This window comes from Lampetra fluviatilis, chromosome 44 (genome assembly GCF_964198595.1).
Source record: "Lampetra fluviatilis chromosome 44, kcLamFluv1.1, whole genome shotgun sequence".
Lineage (NCBI taxonomy): Eukaryota > Metazoa > Chordata > Hyperoartia > Petromyzontiformes > Petromyzontidae > Lampetra > Lampetra fluviatilis.
Genome location: NC_136318.1, coordinates 1,048,631 through 1,071,533, shown reverse-complemented (window position 1 = coordinate 1,071,533; position 22,903 = coordinate 1,048,631). Strand labels below are relative to the sequence as shown.

Here is a 22,903-nt window from a genome sequence, read left to right as displayed (position 1 = left end):
GCCTGGATACATCGAGCCAGGAACCCGCCATCCCCTTAAATGACGGAGCGAGACCGGAGTACCCCGTTACGTCTCCTGTGACCTCGCAAAAATGCTGCCATTATTGCTTCGCGAAATAAAATGCTTTAAGTTTCATGTATTTAGAAGCCAAAAATCCAAAATGCGTTATTCTCATCTGTGCAAGCAGGAGCCATGTTAATGTAATTCATGCATTGGTGGGTTATTTACTTCTACTTCAGTATAAATTAGGCGACGTTCAACATTTGTTCGTGTATATATATGTGTGATTGCTGCTGGCTGAATAACTCACACACAGCGGAGACAGCTTCTAAGCAGCTGCACACTTTTTCGTGCCTTGTGGGAAGCCTGAAGAAGAAAGGGTCTGATGTTCCATTAAGCCGTGCAGAACTTTGCATGCTGTCTTTCAATAATGCAATCAACAACCAAGCTTCGAGTCTATCCACCGTGAGGTCATTTAAAAGTCAAGAACACTCAATTTAACAGGATACCTATGTTCAAACGTAACCCCTGTCCTGTCCTGTAATTCTGTAGATGTCATCGTAATCATTATCGTGATCATTACCTTGTGTTTAGCGATGATTACATTTTTTAGGGTTTTTTTACACCAATTACGGTTTATCTCTGCCGCTATTGAATTAGCGTCACGTTACCGAGCAGATACGGTAATGCGTCTGTTGAATAACTAATCAAACAGTAAAAAGTCGCTTTTGGTGAATTAAAATAAGATAATGGATAATGAGACCAAACCATTAACTAATTTATTCCATTTTCTTGTTGAATCTACTTTGAACGAATCATCATCATCGTTGGGATCAGGTGGTGCGACTTTGTCACAGACGTCACCGTGACACCCCGCGTCGGTCTCGCCAATGTAGGGGACCTCGTCTCAGTGGGGCCCTAGCTGGTAAAACAAATATAGAAATGGTTCAACTGGAAATCCAATTGTGGATCTTGCAGGCAGCATGGCAATGCACCAGCATACACCACCACGCTGTGTGAACCCGCTCGTGGCCGAGTAGGGCCACTTCAATCCTCCATCCCCCCCACCCACATTCTGTGGATCATGCATATGTGTGTTTGTTTTCTGTTCCCAAGATATTAAAAAAAACGTCCTGAAAGGATGGAAGTTTTATGGCATTTCAACGATTATCTCAAACAAGAAAAAGAAAAAAGATCACGAGGGAGCAGTGTTCTGAAAATACCCGTGGTGTTTCCAGAAGAGTGCTCTAACAAGTGCCTCCTTGCACTAAGGGGGTGATTGTGTGGCAGAAAGTTTGATAATTGCACGAAGAACATGAACAACAACAAATATAATCGGTCTTTGGATGGTTATTATCGAACGGAATATCCACTTGCTTGGGCGAAAACAATTTGCGTGCGCTGCAGACATTTACTCGGTGCTTCATCAACACGCTTAAGCTCTTGACACGATCAGATTCCCACGCGTTGGAATCGCCCTTGGTGGAATGCAAAAACGTCTCGGAAACGTCCATGAGCTTGTACGCATGTACGCACGTGCCTGTGTGTATGCCGAATATTCTTTCGCACCGGACGTGATTTCGGCCAACAACGGGATGACACGAGACATTCGCCAACGGCCGAATGGATCCGCACTGCGAGGATGGCGAGCGGACGTCGCTCGCTGGCGGTCCTGTCGTGGGTGCTCTCGCTGTTCGTCGTCACGTGAAAGACGTTTGCCCAAACGAGTCACGGTGACCTCGATCCTGACCCTGAAGCCTGCTGTACGTTTGGAGTTTGCCTGTCTCTCTGACTGCGGTCGAGTGGATTTTTCTCCGGGTCCGCCGGTTTTTCCCGTCCGCATTTAGAAACGTGCATTTAGAGTATTTGGCTGCTGTACATCGCCACGTGATGATAAGCCACTTCGGTGAGCTATTATTTGTGGCCAGTTTGCTTCTGAAAAAGAGCTACTATATAGCTCAGTGGATTTTTACCTGGTAAAATATAAAATCGTTTAGCTCATAGAATGTGACAGGGGCCCGTGGGAATGAGGTGGTTGTCGCTGGAGTGAAAGGAGGAGAGACCTGTGGATGAAGGAGGGAGCTGCGTGTGGCGGAGAAGGTGGAATGAAAGGACTGGAACCCTCCTTACCTGTATCCACGTGTTGGTGAGGAGAGTGGCCACTACACAAGCAAGAGTCCCTCGGTGAAATTCTGAGGCACGGTGAAGCTCCCCTGAACAAAGCGTCACATTATCTGTGCTGCATTTTCACTTTGCGCTTTCAAATAGCGCAAACCAAATGCGATTTGTAATAACGCTTTCAACTTGTAACACGCGCGCCGCAGTATTCGCTCGCCCTTGTAGAGACAGAACGACTCGGAGACACAAGGAGGAACCACAGACAGGTGGGAAGGCAACCACGCCACGAGCCAACAATTTCCCAAGCTCTGCGGCCCTCTATATATTAAGGCGTCATGGGCCAATTAATGAGTGTTTACATGTCGGAAGAAACCGCAGCGCCCGTAGGAAACCCACACATGCGAGGGGGAAACACGCTATCCCATACAGACAGACAGACTAGATGCAGTCCACATTTCTGCTGTATCGCCATCCCCTTGTGAGCCAGAGTACGGAACCCTTGATGCCGTCGGGAAAGGAGTTTCGCGACAATTGTGCGATCGACAAGCCCTCGCTGCCTCCAGAGTGCCAGATTAGGGGGCCGTGCGCTCCACCACCTCTCGGAGACGAACGAAAATCAGACAGAGACTCCCTGGGCGTCCCTAGCTGGCGTGCGAGCTTCAGCGCGTCTGCCTGGAGACACTGGCACACGTCTGCTCTTGCCCACTGCAACAAGCCCTCTCAAGTGCGCACCTCCGATTCCCACACCTCCGATTAGCACGGGTGGTTACGTGTGGTGCGACATAAGTTAAAGGTACATACAGAGGAACTTTATTGGTCAAATTTAACTGTTCAGATGACAGTCTTTCTTTCGTAATACGGCAAAATCTACCGGTGCAATAATTCCGGGTAAAACCCACAGGTGAAATTAACACAATCCAATGCTCTGAATTGTTAACGCTTTAGGTATGAATGACATTGGGTTTTCTGTTCACACAGCAAACGTACGGAACCTGTGAATTTATATTTTCAATTCCCACAACCGTGGCATGCTGCGCATTCAATAAAAGAGCTTTAGACTTGGGGGTCCTTTTGATTGGTCCCACAGTAAAACGCACTTGGTAAGTTACAGCCAGTGTGCCCGTCTTCAGAGATGTACCGGGCGTGATGAGAGAGGTTCTTTGTGCGAACCAAGAATAAAATCCAGTCAGATACATTGAAATAGTGCACACTGGGTTGAAAATTCATTAGTACGTCCAGATTCATGGGAAACCCCTGAAAAATCCTTGGCTGTCTCAAGAGGAGCAGAACGGGGGGGGCGGGGGGGGGGAGGTGGCAGGGCGTAGCTTTATGAGCTCTTCATTTTCCGACGCATTTCCATTGCTCTGAACCCCCTCGTTAAATATAAGTTGCTCCCGCTGTCACAGAGTCAGCGGCACGCGGGCGGTGTGACATCGCAACGCAGGGCGAGCGTTACTGCCGAGTCTTTCAGAGATGCCCCGACCAAAGGCACCTTTAGGACTTTGAGGGTTCGGTGTGATTGCCCAAGGCTCGCAGTTTCTGCGAGCATCACTAGCCACTGGGAATCGCCCAGAACGGAGGTCGGCAACGAAAATAACAAGAAGAGTTATAGATATATTTATTTTTGTTCGAATTCGGTCAAAATAAAAAAAACCCTCTATTTCAAGAGCCGCAATGCACTGTGGTAAATCCGAGACGGCGGTGCTCCTTAGTAAAGAACGGTCAAGAAGCGGCCCTTAAAGAGCCACCGCACGCGGCCCCGGGGACATTTTTCACGTCTTTCGAGCTGCTCTTTGTGTTCAGTTTGTTGTAGTTTCCCCGCAACCGGCAATTGGCACGGTCGGCTACATACGGTGCGAAAGAAGTCCAACACACGTACGTGCAGCATGGCATGTGGGGGCCTTCATCTGGCAGTGGATGAATAATATCAAAGCATTTAGTATTCTAGAGTTGCACTATTGTTACGTTTCATGTATTACTGTATTTATAGCGGGTTCTATTTATCGGATAGGATGGGGTAAGAGGCCTACGTGGGGTTAAAAGCCTTTGTGTTCCTTAAATGGGGTCGCCAGCCACGATGAGTTTGAGGTACAGATTCAGTTAAATCAAATATATATTTAATTTATATTCATTCAATTTATTCCATCTAGCCTAAATCAACAACAACAAAACTTTATCACGAATAATATTTGATCGCCAAAGCCTACGGTGTCAAACTAATTTCTATTCATATTCTTAGGTTTTTTCGGTAAAGTCACGTAGGTAAAAAAATTAAATTAAAATTAATAAAAGTAAAATAAAAATAAAATAATTTATTTTAGGTTTTTTTCGGTAAAGTCACGTAGGTAAAAATTTTTAATTTAAATTAATAAAAGTAAAATAAAAATAAATTAATTTATTTTTCTATTATTAATTTTTATTTTTTACCTACGCCACTTTACCGAAAAAACCTAAGAATATGATTCCTTGCAGTCACGAAAGCTTCAAATCTAAAACTAATTTCTGTTTGTTCGCGTGGAAAATCCCGTTTAGCCAGCCGGCCCAGTGCGTTGGCAAGGGGAGATCCGTGGAGCGTCGTGGCAGGCGACGCGTGATCGCGGCACGAGGGAGTAGAGACGATGACGACGACGACGACGTCGGCCATGGCGAGAACGCGCGAGAGGGAGCTGTGTTTTTGCTGCACCACGCTGTGATGGAGGAGAGATCTGGGGGGAGAGGGATTGGCGGCCCTCCTCTCGAGCACTCTGCTGCTGCCGTGGTGACGTGGAGACTTTACTGCAAGCCTTGCAGCCCTTTGGTTCTCAATCCTTTAAACAACAAAAACATATGTTAATAAATACGTCGCTTTCATGAAACAAGGTAGTTGTACTCACGTGCCCAGGCTTAATGTGTTTTCGATGATTTACCTTCTAAAGATATCTGGCCATGTCTCGCATCCCCAGAAAGGACCCAGTTTGAAGCATTCGGGCTAGCCTGCCCACGATCCATCTTGGGTTTAACCAGTCCCATCGGTGAGCTCCTCCAACAAGCAAGGCTACGTTGGCTGGATCATGTAGCCCGCATGCCCAGCCACCGCATGCCAAATCTGCTTCTGTATGGCCAGATAGATGGGGGTAAGCGGGCATGGCACGGGCTGGAGAAGAGATGGACTGATGCGTTACAGGAGGATGTGGAGCTGAGTGGATTTGCCGATGACTGGTACCAGCGGCCTCAAGGTTGACCTCTGTGGAGGAGGAGTTTCGTGAAGGACGCTGCTACTGGGGAGTTAGAGGCAGTCGCCCTCCAACCACAGCGGAGGGCACAGGATAAGATTAGGAGTAGGAATCTCAACACGATGGTAAATGTCACCAGCTAGTGCTCACAGATTGCGTTACTCAGTCGCAATTATTAGTATAACTTCATATGCCAAATAAAAAAACTGGTCCTTAGAAAACATTGCATGCGAGCAGTCTCCAACTCTTATTATCTACTTATTAGCTCTGGCCTCTCAATGCATGTGTGCTGTGAAGAAGGGCCATTGCCCAAAAACGTCGCCTATTATGTATTTCACAGCCACTGTGGTGGTGGTGTTGTTGACGAACGTGTTGAGGTTTCCTGCCACGTACTTGCTCACCGCTGCCATTGCAAGCAGCAGCTGCGTCTTCCAATCCTGTTGCTTTTTCCGTGGACTGCACGCGGCAGTGGCACGCACAACAATAACACCGACGACATTTTGCACGTGAACAGTGGCTTCGTGGGTGTGTGCGGTTCCCGCCCATGGCCAACACCGGTGACGATTATCTGGACCGGTCCTGGGCCTCCCCATGGCTCGACTCGGCCTCAAGGGAGCACCTGGCGTGATGTGTTAAACATCGGCACCCAGGGAGACAAAGGCGGCCGGGCGTTGTGCTGGCGACTCACCGCCTCGTGTGCCGTGCCGGCCTTCACAGGTGCTCGCGAACAGCACTTGCCCCTAACAGCCCACTAAGGCTACACGGGTGATCTTTGTTTCTGGTAATGCCCCCTCCTTAGCCGCTTGACGGAACAGCCTCCGTGTGTGCGGAGCGCTGGCAAGTCGCTGCTGAGATCACTCGGCGGAGGGCGTCACACAAACCCTGGAGCACTTTCAACCTCGAGTTCGTCACATCGACACAACGAGAGACACGTGCAACATGGCCGCGGTGAACACGTGCTCCAGATTACATTCGACTTCATGAGGACGACGACGATGATGATAACGATAGATTTTAGATATTTAAGTAACTGTATTCATGAGCTCTCGCCACTCCACCCCATCAATAGCTCAAGACTTTGTTCTGCCAGATTTAGCTTTTGGGGCGTTTGGCCAATTTATCCCCGAGGAATAAGTCAGGGGTGAGTGCTTTAGTTCACAGGCCTTGGTTTGTAATGTGCTGTTCTGTCGGTGTACCATTCCACCACATGCAGTACTGATGTGGATAATTAAATACTGTCTTGTACAAATGACACTTGAATGACCTTTAGCCATAATTAACACCGAAGACATTAGTGCATCCGTATTTACTTCCAGACATCTATAACGATTCACAAATATGCAGGGAGAAGGGGAGGCAGGCATCATCACGGCAATAACCGCGGCAAATGTCCACTGGAGAGCAATGCACTTTGTGCCAACTGATTTCAGGGTAGGCCTGCGATGGGCTGGGTTTGCCTTGCCAGCTGTCCGCGAATTGGAATCAGCGTTTTGTGTGGTAGGAATTGATTCGTACCCAGATCTTCTACCGGTATCGCTGTGCTCATTTTCATATCAATTCGCTGCGCAGTTTTTATCTCGCCAGGTATGTCTGGGTTTGGTCTGTAGTGCAAATGTGGTGGCCCTGCTGTGAACACGTGGGTATGGCGGTGTGAGTGTGCAGTGTAATTAATGCAGGCGTACATTTGTACATCAGAGAGAGAGAAGGCAATCAGGACGGGAGAAGTTCGCGATAATGTGAATTACTCAGAATCCTGATTGGCAGTGCCGGAGCTGGCAGCACCAAGTGCTGATCATGCTGCCGCTCATTATGGTGATGCTGATATTAACATGGTCATACTGCTGCTGATGATGATGATAGTGATGCTGATATTAACATGGTCATACTGCTGCTGATGATGATGATAGTGATGCTGATATTAACATGGTCATACTGCTGCTGATGATGATGATAGTGATGCTGATATTAACATGGTCATACTGCTGCTGATGATGATGATAGTGATGCTGATATTAACATGGTCATACTGCTGCTGATGATGATAGTGATGCTGATATTAACATGGTCATACTGCTGATGATGATGATGATAGTGATGCTGATATTAACATGGTCATACTGCTGCTGATGATGATGATAGTGATGCTGATATTAACATGGTCATACTGCTGATGATGATGATAGTGATGCTGATATTAACATGGTCATACTGCTGATGATGATGATGATAGTGATGCTGATATTAACATGGTCATACTGCTGATGATGATGATAGTGATGCTGATGTTAACATGGTCATACTGCTGATGATGATGATGATGATAGTGATGCTGATATTAACATGGTCATACTGCTGATGATGATGATGATGGTGATGCTGATATTAACATGGTCATACTGCTGATGATGATGATGATAGTGATGCTGATGATGATGATGCTGACGACGATGCTGCTGATGGAGATGATAATGACCTTTTTCCGCACACAAACGTTCTAAGCGACGTATCCAGTTTACCATCGATCACAGGAGAGTGAGTTAGAGAGGAGAGGCATTAACCGTAGACGACACTGTGTCACCCCAGGTGCATGAAGCATCAATTGTAAAGCACGACAAGCCTGCACCATTGGCGCGGTTGGATCTGGGAAATATTGAACCTCAAGACATCGTGCCTAGACGGTGCGGTTGTTATTTCCCATTCATATTCTTTGCGGCTTTCGGTAAAGTCACGTTGATAGCTTCAAAGAAAATAACAAAACATAATAACAAACAACGACGTTTCGATCGCAACGCAATATGACGAACGCTTGTGTGGCGATCGAAACGTCGTAGTTTTTTATTATTATTATGTTTTGTTATTTTCTTTGAACCTATCTACGTGACTTTACCGAAAGACCCACAGAATAGGAATTCCTGCAGTCACGAAAGCTTTAAGTCTTGATTGTTATTTCCCGTCAACAGACTAGCTTTACTTTTGCAGGTATTGCAAAAATGAATTACAGTCTTGGTGTGAGAACAGTGCTATCCTTGGTTGGGTAGACGGCAAAATGCGTAAAGGTCTCTCAATTATCTCATTGAAAAAGAATGGGATTTACAGTCTTGGTGTGAGAACGTGGGCCTGTACTTCTCCCTGCACGACGTCTTGAACACGATGGGGGGCCATGCTTGTCCACCTTCTCTGGGGAGGAAGCAGATTCAAATTAGGGTTGAGATCTCGGTGTGCGTGTGTGCGTTCACGATTCGATTCCCGCTCACGGCCAATACCAGTGATAGATTATTATTTGAACCGGTCCTGGGCCTCCCCTAGGTCGACCCAGCCTCAAACGAGTACCTGGTGCGGTGTGTAATTATCGCCACCGGGGAGGCAAAGGCGGTCGGGCGTGGTGCTGGCCACCCAGCCCCTCGTGTGCCGTGCCGGCCTTCATAGGTGCTGCTCGCTGACAGCACTTGCTTCACAGGCAACGACGTGTTTAACAAGCATCAGGTGCGTGCAGCGTGCAACCATTGATTTTCAACGTGAGTCACTTGTTCGGAGCGGGTGTTGAGTGGCGAGGACTGGGATTTGGGAAACCCTGATTTAGACTTTTCCCGTGAGCAAATTAATATTCGCGTGCAACCATTGTGTCGTGTAACAAACACAACGATATTATGATAATTATTTACGTGTCTTTGTCAACGCATTTGCTGAATGAATATCCCGATGTGGAATTGCCTGTTCAGCCCACGTTGTTAGCACGGTCGTACGAAATGTAATTAACGATCAGGAAACGTGTTTGTTTCTGTTTAACATCATATTTTTCCGTAATTATCACCTCAATTGGTAATTGCTTCTTCGTTTTTTAGATTCCACGGAGCAGACGAGTTGTGAGTTGTGCCGACGATGTCGCTGCTACGCTCGGCTGTTGCTCTGCAGCTCTGATAGCGTGCACACACAGACACACGCACACACGCGCACACACGCACGCGCACACACGCACACAAACAGACACGCACACTCACACACACACGCACGCACGCACGCACACGCACGCACTCACACACGCGCACACACACACGCGCACACACGCACGCACGCGCACGCGCGCGCACACACGCACACACGCACACACGTACACACACACGCACACACACACGCGCACACACGCACGCACGCGCACGCACGCGCGCGCACACACGCACACACGCACACACGTACACACACACGCACGCACACACGCACACACGCACGCACACGCACGCACACACACGCACACACACGCACGCACACACACACAGATACGCGCGCACGTCGATGCGTGCGGGGAGCGGTGGCGCTGCGGTTAGCGCGCTGGCGCCACGAACCCGGCGACGCGAGTTTGATTCGCGCTCACGGCCAACGCCCGTGACCTGCACCGGTCCTGGGCCTCCCCTAGGTCGACTCAGCCTCAAACGAGTAGCTGTTGCGACGTGTAAACATGGGCACTGGAGAGACAAAGGCAGCCGGGTCTGGTGCTAGCCACACCATGCCCTGCTCGCTAGCAGCGCTTTCCCCCGCAGCCTGTCAAAGGCTTTGTCTGTGTACGCATGTTGAATTTCTTTCGCGCCGTACGTAGCCCACCGTGCTAATCGGAGGTCTTTGTCGCACGTCGCGACGCCCGCAGTTGCAACAACCGGCGGTTCGCCGACGAGTTTCGTGTCTCTGATTCTTGTCGAGCCGCACGAGAACTCCAGGAGCCAGGGCGAGTGTCACCTGTGAGTCCGTGTCGGCGGCAGGCGAACCGTGGGCATTCCGCAGCTGCTGCGGGAAACTTTTCCCCGTCCGGGTTTTTTTGTTTTGTTGTGGACGGCAGATAAGGGGCGGGCGCGCGACGGACACAATGACTCCGCCAGCGAAAATATTTCCAAACTCGGCGAATTCGCGAGAGGTTCTTATCTCCCGTCGGGGTCTCCAGCCCGCACCATCAATGATAAGAAGGCGGCTCGGTGCTCGGCAGAAGCGCCTCGTTATCCAACGCTGACATTGCCGGTCCGTGGCTGCGGATCCGCTTTATTCGTGCATTTTTAACTCCCTCCCGTCCACGGGAAGAAGCGCGGATGAAGCAGAGGCGGCGCTGGGCGTTGTGGAATGTCCACGTCGGTGCGAGGCGACGGGTGGCTCTGTGCGCGTGTGAACACGCACGCGCACACCGCCACCGTGGTGGTGGCTTTCGCTTGCGCGGACCTCTCTCGCTGCACACACAGAGTGCTCGCCACAATTGAACCGCGACACCTCGCTAGTCTCGTCCAGGAGCGTCAAGCATCACGCCAACTCGGGTCGTCCTCGCAGCAGCTGCGGCAGCAGCAGCGGCAGCAACAGCGGATTTTGGCGAACCAATGGCGGTGGTCACTGCACCGCGCGGCGCTTGCAGATGCGCTTCTGTGGCCGTCTGGAACGCTCTTCCGACATCAGGAACCCACTGGAGATGGATGTATCGATAGATTAATTTATTTGAACAGCTTTTTGTGTGTTTATTCTGTTCTTCCCCCACACGCCCGATTAGCACGGTTGGCTACGTACGGTGCAAAAGAAGTTCAACACGCATACATAATACTATCTTCAAATATAACAAAGAATACACTCTCCGCGCACCTGATTGTAAAAGCCCTGCAATTCATTTAGGAACGTATCCCAACTCACTTGAACGTACGTGTATGGATTATATCGCAGTGGCTCCGGTAAGATTTGTCCTCCAAACATCGCAGCCAATGGCCTCTGTTGCCGCATTTTGCTCGCATCCCAGCGCGACCTACCGGTGGTGACGACGAGCCGCGATGCTCTGTTGGTGGAAGGAGGACCTCCACTCTCGAGAGAGTTCTAGAGAGCCTGGTCAGACGTCTTGGGAGAGAGGGGATGGATGGGGGGGGGGGTACACGTACTGTGCTTCGAATAGCAGTCAAAAAGTTCCGAAATCATCCGCACGTGCAGTTCGTATGACTGTAACTCCGCGCCCAGTTATTGCATCATCCGGCCAGCCACAGCTTCAAGTCCAAATCTATTTTGCTGAACTAGGTGATGGTCTTATTCGCTTCATTCGCGTGGCGATCTGCCAGAACCAGATTGCCGTGTCTGTGAGTTCTGCCCGAAATGTCGTGGCAGAATGATATTTTTTTACTCATCCTCATCAGTCTCCAAGCCGTATCGACTCTATCTCTTTGGTCTCTCTGGCTGTGTTCGGCAACAGATCCAGGGAGATCAAACAAGAAGAAGTGGCAATTATTTTGCACACAAGAAAATGGGGGCTTTGGGAGTGTGATAATGAGCTCTGGAAGGCCCAAGTCCCAGGCTGTCGCGGGCTTGCCTCCCCATTGATTTGGCGCGTGTATCATGAGCATAAGAATCGATTCCAATCGATACATCAATGCATCATTACATGTCTAGGACTATTCTATGGGAAATTGCCCAAAAGAGCACTGTCCAGGAAGGGGATTGTAGGGGCTTAGCGCAGCCTTGCCTGTGATACCCACGGCAGCTGTGGCCACGACTTTGACTCCACCGCTCTGAGAATTAAACCAGAATGCAGTCAAACTCCACTTATACACAGTCCTCGTACCCACAGGTAGAGCTAGAAACTCTACGGGGAAGGGATGCGGACACGCAGTTCCCAACCTTTTTATACAAAACCCGAGATTAATCATATTACGGTACAAAAAATAAAAATATATATTGATGTCTCCCGTTGCACGGCTGGCCGCTCATTGGGCTCATCTCCACGCGGACAGCGACGATGTTGTTGGCGGCTGTCGCGGGCCATCGCCGCTACAGCTAGCCAGGTAACTGGCTACACGGGGTTTCTTTCGCGTAAGAAATAAACGTTAAATTGGAATGACGGTTGGAGGTTCGGTAGAATAGACACCGAAGGTAAAAAAAAGAATTAAACCAGAATACTCCCTTAAATCCTAGAGAAGGTAGAGAAAAGAAGAACCAAAAAAAACTAACCTTGCGAATCATATCACCTTGGGCGAGATAACGATGGATTACTATGGTAACCGTGGTGGACTGATGATGGTGATAATGAGGGTAGCTGTCGCTCAGCCTTCACCGCCCATCACCGCCGCCAGACAGTGACCGACAATAGTGGAGATGACGATGATGATCACCAGAATCAAAATATGTATTTATACTGGAGGAATTCACTGAGAACCACTGCTCTAGACCAGTGGGTCTCAGAGAGTGGTCCCCACACCACACTGACAGCCACTGCTCCAGACCAGTTCATGTCTCTTGTTTCGGATATTGATTAATATTTTATTTATTATATTTATTTAAAACATGAAGTTAGGTAAACTACGCCGATTAAACTATCCTAACCCTAAGATCTAAATTCCACCCATTAAAAAAAAAAATCCTCATAGCTGCGTTAAAAAAAAAGTTTTTATCTTCCGATAATACGAATCATGATGCGTATGTGATGTTTATAGAGACGTGATAGCGTTTTGTCGCCAGGGGTGGGGGGCTGATTCGTCCCTCGGGCCAAAACAAGTTTGAGAAGCACCGCTGTAGAGGAAGTGCCACACAGTGGCACACAGCAGCCAGGGCGAGGCCAGCTTCGAGTGCCACTTGACACCACCCAGCTGACCGGGTGTTGCGCGTGGCCACCGACTGAACCTCGGCTTGCCAGCGGCGCCACAAGCCAGTCTCGTGTAGCCCGGCGGGACGCGTGCTACGCTGTTACTGAGCACGCATTAAGGCCGACACGACACACGAGAGCCTGGTGTCACTGGTGGCCCGTATGCCTTGCCACTTTGTGTCTCCTATTCCGCTCTAGGGGGTCGTGGGAGTGTTGTGCATGTGTCCGCTTGTGCGTTGTTGCTGGGGCCGGCAGCGGTGGCGCGCTACGAACCCGGCGACCCGGGTTCGATTCCCGCTCACGGCCAACACCAGTGACAGTTGTCTGAACCGGTCCTGGGACATCCCCTGGGTCGACTCGATCTCAAATTAGGATGCGGTGTAATCTGAAAACATCATGACTAGGGAGACAAAGGTGACCGGGCATGGCGGGAGCCACCCACCTCCTCGTGTGCCGTGGCCACCTTCAAAGGTGCTCGCAAAGAGCACTTGCCCCAAAGTCTGTTAAGGCTAGATGGGATCTTTGTCTGTGTTGCTGGGGTTACTTTTGGAAGCAGTGCACTAAAAAGAAAATTATATTATTCGCTGCTCTGTCTCTTCTCTCTCCAAACATGCAAAATCAAATGTAGTCTGTCCCTTATGGGCCTTGCCACACAAGTGTTTCATAACGTCACTTGTTTAAGCAGGCACACTCTAGGCCGGTGTTACCCTCCTGGGTCTCGGCAGCATTCGGCTGCTAAATCTTACCGGTCGGTGGTGTCCACTTAAGCCGGGGCTTGTCAGCACAAAATATAACATTTTAAAATACCCAGAATGCACTTTCAACCTTTCGGGCCACATATTCAACTCATGACTCTTGCCGATTCGTTCGTTTACTGGGCCTGGCTGCTGATGAGACCAAAAATGTCGAAACTCTTCCAGAGCTTACGCCGCTCAAACAAATAAAGCCGATACGTTGATGTATTATAAACACTTTAAATTATTGCGGTTAATATCTTGAACGTCTCACGATTTGCACTCGCATTAAAAACCCGCCACATCCGATCAGGACCGTGCGTGCGGTGCGACGGAGGGCCCTGACCCAAGATGTTTCCTCCTCAGTACTTTTCTCTTTTGAGGCCACCGCGTGCCATCGACGAACACGCGACCCTTGTTGTTATTTGTGCGCCCCTGCCAATGCGGCATCGCCAAATCATTTGTACCGTAATGAGTGCCGATTACAGGTTAGTAGGCACATAATGATTCACCATTGACTAAGGCAGTAAATAATCAGAAAATACGTCTCCTTCATATATCTGTCTTTCCGCATTAAAAATAAAAAATGTTTTTTTTACACACAACGCATCGGCCCAATTAGCTTCTGGGAGTGGATATAGTTGCAACAGCATTGATTCAGCACAAGCAACCTGTGGACCGGTTTTGCCATGCAAGTGTCTCATCAGCAGAGTTCTGGATTGCTTGAATCGATGCCGTTGAGCTGTCAGATGTTACAGGCAAGGGACCCTCTTGTGCAGAATCGATGCTGCTGGAATTATACACTCCCACAAGGCTGCTGGGCCGATGGGTTGTGCAAAAAATACTTTTTAAAGAAATGTTACGTGGAGAGATTGATATGTGAAGCAGACGTATTTCCTGCCCATCTATTTTTTTATTTTTTGGCCGTCTATATTATTTTGCTAAATTTTTAATTTCCTGCCCGTTTATTTTTTTAATTTCATCAACTTTTTTTGCCCGTCTATTTTATTTTGTTCTGCTCGTCTATTTTATTGCGGGCCAATCTCCGGAATGACGCTCATGACGCCTTTGGACCGAGGCTTAAGACAACGCGTCACGATTCTCATGAGAGGCACTCGATGCACATGCATCGTGAGGGTTAATCATCCGATTTCGATCTATTTAGACGGCGTACGCTGACACATTGTCACAGTTTCGTTGTTTTCGTCAACAAACAAATCCCCGCGTAGTGTAAAATTTGCGCTCTCTTTTAGTTGTTACTCGATTACTTTTATAATTGCAGTTGTTTCTAAGAATTAACCGCACGTTGGATTAATGTAGCCCCTGACTTACTGTAATCTAGTGGTGTAATTGCATACATTGTACCGCGGCCCGTACACGCCATGATTCTGTCCCATCTGTTTGCATTAACCAAAGCTGATGGGTTTGTCCTTTCAAATGTGTTTGTAAGCATGTCTGTATTAAAAGAATACAATTAAAGAGTAATTAGTGGGTATATGGTGAGTAGCTGTAATATAATTACATCCTGAAAACAGAGTATTACTGGTACGCTTACAGTACTGAAATTACTAAACCGATTGCAGTACTGAATTACAGTTACGTATGTCTGTACACATTTTATTATTCATAAATATCCACGTATGATGCAATGCAAAAATTAGCTTTGATTTTATTCTTTTCCCAGATCACAGCAGGGTCCGTTATCCCCAGAGTCAAACTCTGGCCAGAGGCAAAGTTAAGAGCGCAACAAACAGATAATTTCCAGCGCCCCCTGTCCTTTGTTACATTTTTTTTTACAATTCCGCAGAATCGGCCGGGCACCTGCGAATCGTTTGTATAGCGCGCGCTGTCCCCCACCATGAGACATTCACGAGCTTGACAACGGAGCGAGTCGTCCCCGTGAGCGCCGTTCCATTGCGTCTCCTGCAGCCTGGACAAGAACCACGACGCTCCCGTCGTTTCTTGCCGCTGCCCCGGTACTTTTTTGGGATGGCCAAGACGCCGCTCGGTGGCCAACAATCAGGAGCGGAGTCGGTGCTCCGGACGAGCGGTAACCGTGGGCACGAGTCGCCGTTCGCTCCTTGTCCGCGCCGTACTCTCGCAACTTCACCCTGTGAGTAAACCACCGAGGAGCGTGAGCCATCCAGCGAACTCTGGCGGTCATCCTCACAGCAGCAGTAGCAGTAGCAGCAGCAGTAGCAGCAGTAGCAGCAGCAGCAGTAGCAGCAGCAGCAGTAGCAGCAGCAGTAGCAGCAGCAGCAGTAGCAGCAGCAGCAGTAGCAGCAGCAGCAGTAGCAGCAGCAGCAGCAGTAGCAGCAGCAGCAGTAGCAGCAGCAGCAGTAGCAGCAGCAGCAGTAGCAGCAGCAGCAGTAGCAGCAGCAGCAGTAGCAGCAGCAGCAGCAGCAGCAGCAGTAGCAGCAGCAGCAGTAGCAGCAGCAGCAGTAGCAGCAGCAGCAGCAGTAGCAGCAGCAGTAGCAGCAGCAGCAGCAGCACGCCCAATCGAGCAAAGGCGATGGTCACCGCATCGCACGGCGCTTTCAGACGCGCTTACGCGGCCGTCTGGAATGCTCTTTCCTTCCAATATTAAGAAAACCACTGGAGTCGTGCACTTCTCGAGAACTTGCTTTTGGTGCATAGTTTGCTGTCCTTCCCCCCCCCCCACCTCCAATTATCACGGTTGGCTACGTGCAGTGCGAAAGAAGTTCAACATGCATACATACATTTGCAGCGACATGGAAATGCTTTTTTTCGGCATATATTGGATTTATAGAAAACGTATTTGTGCTTGTGACGTCAACTGGGTGTGGAATTAGCGATGTGAGCTTGTCTGCAGGAGATGAAGTTCCTATATAGAGTATGCATGTTGAACGTCGTTAGCACCGTACCTAGGCAACTGTGATCATATAATCCGAGGTGCAGGGAAAAGACAACAAATTAAACACAAAAAGCAGTTTTAAAGAAATGAGATTTTAATCTAGATTTAAAAATGCATTGCTCCAGGAGGAGAGAGTGAGTAGCAATGGTTTTTTAAGTGTAGTGTGTGCTGTTGCTCCCAAAGTTGTTTAATAAATACCATTACATTTTCTTGGTTCTTTCGGTAAAGTCACGTAGAAGGGAAGTAATAAAATAATAAAAATAAAACATAATAAAACCATTACATTGTTTAGTAACTATTTTACCGTTATATTTACTTATTTATTGCTACCTGACCACCTCGAGTGTAATTGCCCAAAGCTGCTTAATTAGTCAGGTGCCCGAGGAAATCTCAATAAACCGAGTGGAGAACCAAAGTCATGAACACGCGGCCCGTCTCGTGAGGTGATGGCGTGGTGCCGTGGCGACGCGTCGCATTGAAATTTGGGTTCAGACGAAATGTGAGCGAAACGAAAGTGGCGTCAAAAGGCTCTTCGCTAAACGCTCTGAGGGGGCGCAACTGGGAGGAGGGGGGGGGGGGGGAACGGAAGAATACTTGTGTCTAGGTTCAGTTATTGAAGACGGAGCATTTATCAAAATTATGATATAAAGAGGTGGATTGCCAGGAGTTTGGTGGTTTTAATAAATTGGCAGCAGCTTCTTCTTCATAATTACAGTTGGCATCATCGTCATGGTCGTCGTCCTCTTATCCATGGGATATCGTGGACGAATGAATGAACATAACCCTTGTCAGCAACCACTTTCCCCACCATTAGACTCATCCGCCAAAATTTGCAGACAATAGGACGTGGATCGACCTGCAGGCAGCAGGTCATTTTTGCGGATCGATTTTTGTTTTTGAGCCGCGTTCAAATAGGATTCGTTGACAGAGGAGTTTCAACGTGAGACGCATTAAAGGCAGTGCCCTGATTTGGGAGCGTCGGGCGAAGGTGTCACGTGGCTCCTACGCAGAGACGGGGGCAGCACGTGCACGTCACGTGCTCTGCAGCGGGACAGCCGCCCTCTCCGCCGGGGAGAAGCCGAGGGCGGAGACACGAACGTAGCTTAAGCCGTATAAATAAATAGACAAACGGGTGGCATCGCTCGCCATCGTTGGAATTGATTCTTAAGTGGATATCCGCCGCCCCGTGATTTCGCGAAAAACCCGAGTGCACTTTACCGCCCGCTGACCCCTGAACTCCTCAGCCGAGCCGGGGTGATGACACGCGATGTTGTGGTGCGGCCGGTTCAGTCGGGGCTGCTCCTGCGGGGGCCCCTTGCCCTCGCCGCCACGATGGCGCTCTTTTATTCATGGTTCGTGCGGCGATTTCTCTGCAAATTGGGTGATTCGTACAGCACGGGAAGACTCACCACGATACCCCTGGCCCCTTTTGGATAATAGGATTCAAAGATAAGGTGACATATAAGAGGAATTTGCTCTACGGGATAGAAGATATTTACGTTGAAAAAACAACAAAAACTCAACGCACGTGCCTTAAAGAAGGGCTATTGCCTGAAACGTCAACTGTTATATTTTTACTTTGAGGGCGACATTGTTTTTAACCGACGTGTTGAGGTTTTGTGTAGCTGTTGTACTGTACACACGCTGGTGCACCACTGCCAATGCAGCGTCGCCACCACAACATTTATTATTATATATTTATATGTTAATTTAAAATGCACATTCTTTTTGGTGTGACATTTGGTGCGTGAGCACTGCTAATAAAACAGGTTTTATTCGTTTCTATTTCGTTAAACCCAAACAAAACCCCAATAATCTCTGGACGTAGAAGAGAGTGCTTCTGAATGTCTCTAGCCCTCAGACGGATCCAACCACCGCCACCCCCCTTCCCCCAAATGTCTGAGCATCCAACCGTCATCCTGTATTGATCGCCGCTCGTGGTCACTATCGTAAAGCACGTTATTTATCGCAGTCGCTGAACATCTGTGATAAACACGGCCAAGCCTCCAGCGATTGGCCCAAGGATGTAAGTGCCTTGGCAAACAACACCAAGTTCCTAAATCATCAAGTCCGCTCGTGTGATGGCCAGGGCGTGCAATATTCAGCCCTTCTTTAGAGTTTCGCCGTTGTTAGACATTAACTGCCGTTCGGAGGATCGAGCCGTTGGGTTTTAATCAAAGTTATGCCCGGAGTGAATATGGAGGAGGGGAAGTGTTTTAAAGCAACCTTTGCGGCCTTCCCAAACTGACACCTGCGGCGTGTCTCGGCCCGCTGGCAACCTTGGATTAGTCCCGTGCAAAATTACTGCAGTTGTTTGCCACAGGGTTTAAATAATATGTGAAAACACACTGCTCGCATGTATTTAACAAGCGCGCCTCCACGCATGAGTTGATCCATTTGTTGTAATTTAATGATAAGAGTAACAACGTGCGGTCCTTTGTCAATCCACTGCTGGATGACGACCTCGCCGTGCTGTGCCGGTCATGGCGATCGTCCTTCACCGCGCTGGTCAGTGCGAGTTGAAGGTGATGGGGGTGGGCACGAAGGACCAGGACCGGTTGAGATATCTCACGCCACTGATGTTAGCTGTGAGCTGAAAAAAAAATTATAATCCAGTATGCTAACCACTGTGACATCACCCCCCTCCCTCCCCCGCCTCATTGTAATGTGCTTGCAGATCATTTCCAAATCTGTGATTTGGGCTATGGCACCAGTCGTTAATGACCTGGATTTATGATCGCCGCATGAGTCTCACTGCCCCTAGCAGGACAGCTTGCTTTGGCGGTGTCCCACGGTGTCGTGGTGGGGGTGGCGGTGGGGGTGGCGGTGGCGGTGGGGGTGGGGGTGGCGGTGCTTGTCGGACTTGGCGAACGCTGTGCATGGCGCGGCGGCCTCGGCGGCGATCGCGCCGACTCGGCTCTAGCGCCAACGCCAAAATCGACGACGTCAACGGGAACTCTCTCGTCGGCGGGCGGGCGAGGTCGAGCGATTGCAGGGGCTGCGCCTTCGCGCGCCAACACCGTCGTGTGCGGGTCTCAACAATTCCACCGAGTAATCGGTCACCGAGTAATCGGAGGCCGATTCGTGGCTTTTCGAAATTGGGAATGGATCCCGAGAAAACGATTTTTGCGGGTTTTTAATTAAATCTGCAAAATTAGGAGAAAGAACCTCCTCCTTCTCCTCCGCGACGCTCCAGGTGAAGGGGGTGGTGGGGGGGGACAAATTGCGTTTCGCCTGATTACCGGTTAACCACTTGTGATTTAACAAACCTGATGTGCACGGGCTACGTGCGTGCGTGTGCACACCGGGCGCACACGTCGACTGCCGCTGAGCGTGGTGGGCGTAGCGGGCCACCGCTGTCCCGTGGCCAGTCGTTATTGTTGTCGTGCCCTACAATGGCGTAGGCATATTCACACGCCAGTAATGGAGCGCAGCTTTTTGGGGGTGGGAAAATTTAAAGTAAAGTTCCATTCCGTGAATCACTTCGTTCGATCGCACTGGCGCAATTTGCACCTGTGTTGTTCTGCAACAACAACAACATAACATGATTGTAAATATACTTGTTCTCACACTCGAGGGAAATGCATTTATAATAGAGTTTTTTGGGGTTAGATTGCGTCAATATACAAATGTGTCGTTAAAACCCGCCACCACCCGACACAGCCAACTAGTAAGGTTGTCACGTAAACAGAACGTGCCAATTCGTCACTAGTACAGCACACCGGTGTGTTGGAGATCAAATCAACAACATTTGCGACGTTTTGACAATAATTACGACGTTTTCACAATAGTTACAACTATCATCACAGATCTGGCTGTCCACACAGTAAACCCATCAGATTGTAAATGTTGTGGATTTGCTCTTCATCTGTGAGATTCCAGAGATGAGATGGAGCACATCCTCATTGCGGCCCTCTCACGACAAACCACGGCCCTCTGCTTTCATGGCAATGAAAGGCATCGGTGTACATAGGCACACAAACGTAACAACAACAACAAATCTCAACAGGGAAGCACTGATAACACAACAAGAATCATTGCCCGAAACGTTGCCTCTTATATATTTTTCCTCTGAAGGCCACGTTGTTGTTGATTAAAGTGTTGAGTAGTACGTTACATGTGTGACACGTTGCGACGGTGAGCGAGAAGCCGCGTCACCCTGGACACCTCGCTGGCTGTGTACGAATGTTCAACTTCTTTCGCGCCGTACCTAGCCAACCGTGGCAGTGTATGTATGTTGAACTTCTTTTGCACCATACATATAATCGGAGGTGCGGGAAATGTAAAGTGTGCGCCGTGGCCAATTGTTGGCGTTCATGAATACAAACTTTGCACCCATTGTTTAATGTTGTCTGAATTAATAACGTAACACTTAGAAAGAAAAAAAACATTTTAATGACTACATTGTTAAAGGTAGCAAAATACTGTAACAAAAAACACCGTCATATACTCACCATGGATTGGCCAAGGGATGTAAATTATTATTATTATTATCTATCATTTGAACGAGTGTCCTACATAATCTTCCGCTGCTTACAGCGCCGTGGATAGTGGTTGGGATGAAAGATGTAAGTGTGAAAGAGAATCCCCTGAGGTCTGTCCGCACCTTGGTGAGCCCTGGGGCTCACGTATCCACTCCCGTGATAGCACAAATTGCTCCAGCGAAAGTCAGCCTTGCCTGCGAAGCTTAACTCCTTCACTGGACATCACTCCGGGTAGAAGCGAGGACCCGAGGGTTGGTATCACAGGGGAATGGGATATTTACACAACGAAGATCCCATTAAAGGATCGCAGTCCATGGAAACACACAGAAGCTGAACACGAACCACGTGAGTTGTATTGGTGCCACTGCCTTAAAACGTCACAGCTGTCCGTTCCCTCTGCCCGCACGCACGGACAACATTCGCACATTCAGTTTAACACTGAGTAGGCTTTCACGACCAATATCCATAATAGAGGTTTTTGGCCATAATGCACGTTTTTGGGGGGTTATTATGGATGATATTGGTCGCTAAAGCCTACTCGGTGTTAAACAAAGCTTTTTGGTTTAGATCGCGTACATATAAATGCATCATAAAAACCCGCCACCACCCGCCACAGCCAATCAGAAAGGTTTGTCACTCAACAAGACGTGCCAAATCGTTACTAGTTCAGTACTCGCCGGTTGTGTGTTGGCGAGTAAACCCACGACGGTTGCAATTGCGCACGTCTCCTCGCATGCAGAGACCGTTTGCCCGCTACGGTCGCCACCTTTCCCACTTGCAGACCCAGCCAGCCGTGGCCCACTATCAACACCGTGCAGCGACAGCGGCGATCAGACTTTAAACACGGCAACACCGGCGCCAGGCCTCGGCGCAAATCCATTCCCCGCCACAACCCGGAGGGAGACGGCAATTCCCGTCGCGTGCCGGCTCGGACCCAGGCGGGTGTCGACCCCGACTCCTCCACCGGGGGTGAGGGAAGGCCCCTGTCTGCACTGTGGCACAGGGAGCGTGGAGGGCCTCTCGCTCTTGACTTGGCCAGCGAGCATCAAGGGCAGAGGGCACATCAGCGTTGCTTTGGCAGGTCAGCTCGCGCGCCGTAATTGGCAATCATCTAACCGACCGTGGCTTGCAGATGGGCGCTAAGAGAACAAAAATCTGTCCGGAGTGCTGTATCACACAATCGCTGGTGGAATATGTTGACCTTATGAAGGCCTGCAAGGCAAAAGGTTGATTATTCATTCCTCTCAGTGAATACATTTTCTTTTTTAATATAACTCATTTACATAATACACACTGCCACACTAACTGCAGAGATCCCATATTTAACCTCTTCTATTGTTGCGGAGTGGCTCTCAATGAGTGCGCATCGAGGCGATCAGAGCGCACGGGGGGGTCGTGTGGCCAGCACCACTCGTGGCAATAATTGTCTCCACAGTTAAGATATTGACACTGCGCTCGCGGTGTACTTCAGGTCCAGTTGACCTAGGGGAGGCCCGGTGTTTAACGTCGCACTCGACAGTAATTGAATGTGCGTCATTGTGATTTTGGTGTCGTCCGCCAACTGTTGCGCACGCGTCATTGTGCTCTCTCGCACGTGCACTCAGACACTCCATCTCCACGCCACTCTCTACCAGCAAAGACAAAGATTCCCCCACAGCCTGAGCAGATTGTTGGGGCGAGTGCTGTTAGCGAGCGCCTATGAAGGCCAACATGGCAACGCAATGGGTTGGGTGGCCAACACCACAGCCCCCCATGCTGATGTTTTACACAACGCGCCAGGTACTCTTATTAAGGCTGAGTCCACCTATGGGAGGCCCAGGTCCGGATCGTATATTCGCCACTTATCGTTCGTGAGCGGGAATCGGAACTCGCGTCGTTGGGTTTGTCGTACGGTG

The 22,903-nt window shown here is 49.2% G+C and overlaps 1 protein-coding gene across 3 annotated transcripts in view; it reads left to right on the top strand.

Moving 5' to 3' along the window:
* LOC144947215 (uncharacterized) overlaps positions 1 to 22,903 on the top strand; it is a 718,459-nt gene that overhangs the window by 43,049 nt on the left and 652,507 nt on the right. The window contains exon 1 of one of the 3 annotated variants that reach the window (XM_078876411.1): positions 4,660 to 4,763. The exons of the other annotated variants lie outside the window; for them this stretch is intronic. The gene's annotated coding sequence lies outside the window, so the exon portion shown is untranslated. Of the gene's footprint in view, positions 1 to 4,659; positions 4,764 to 22,903 lie in introns of those variants that run through there. 3 annotated transcript variants of the gene reach the window in all.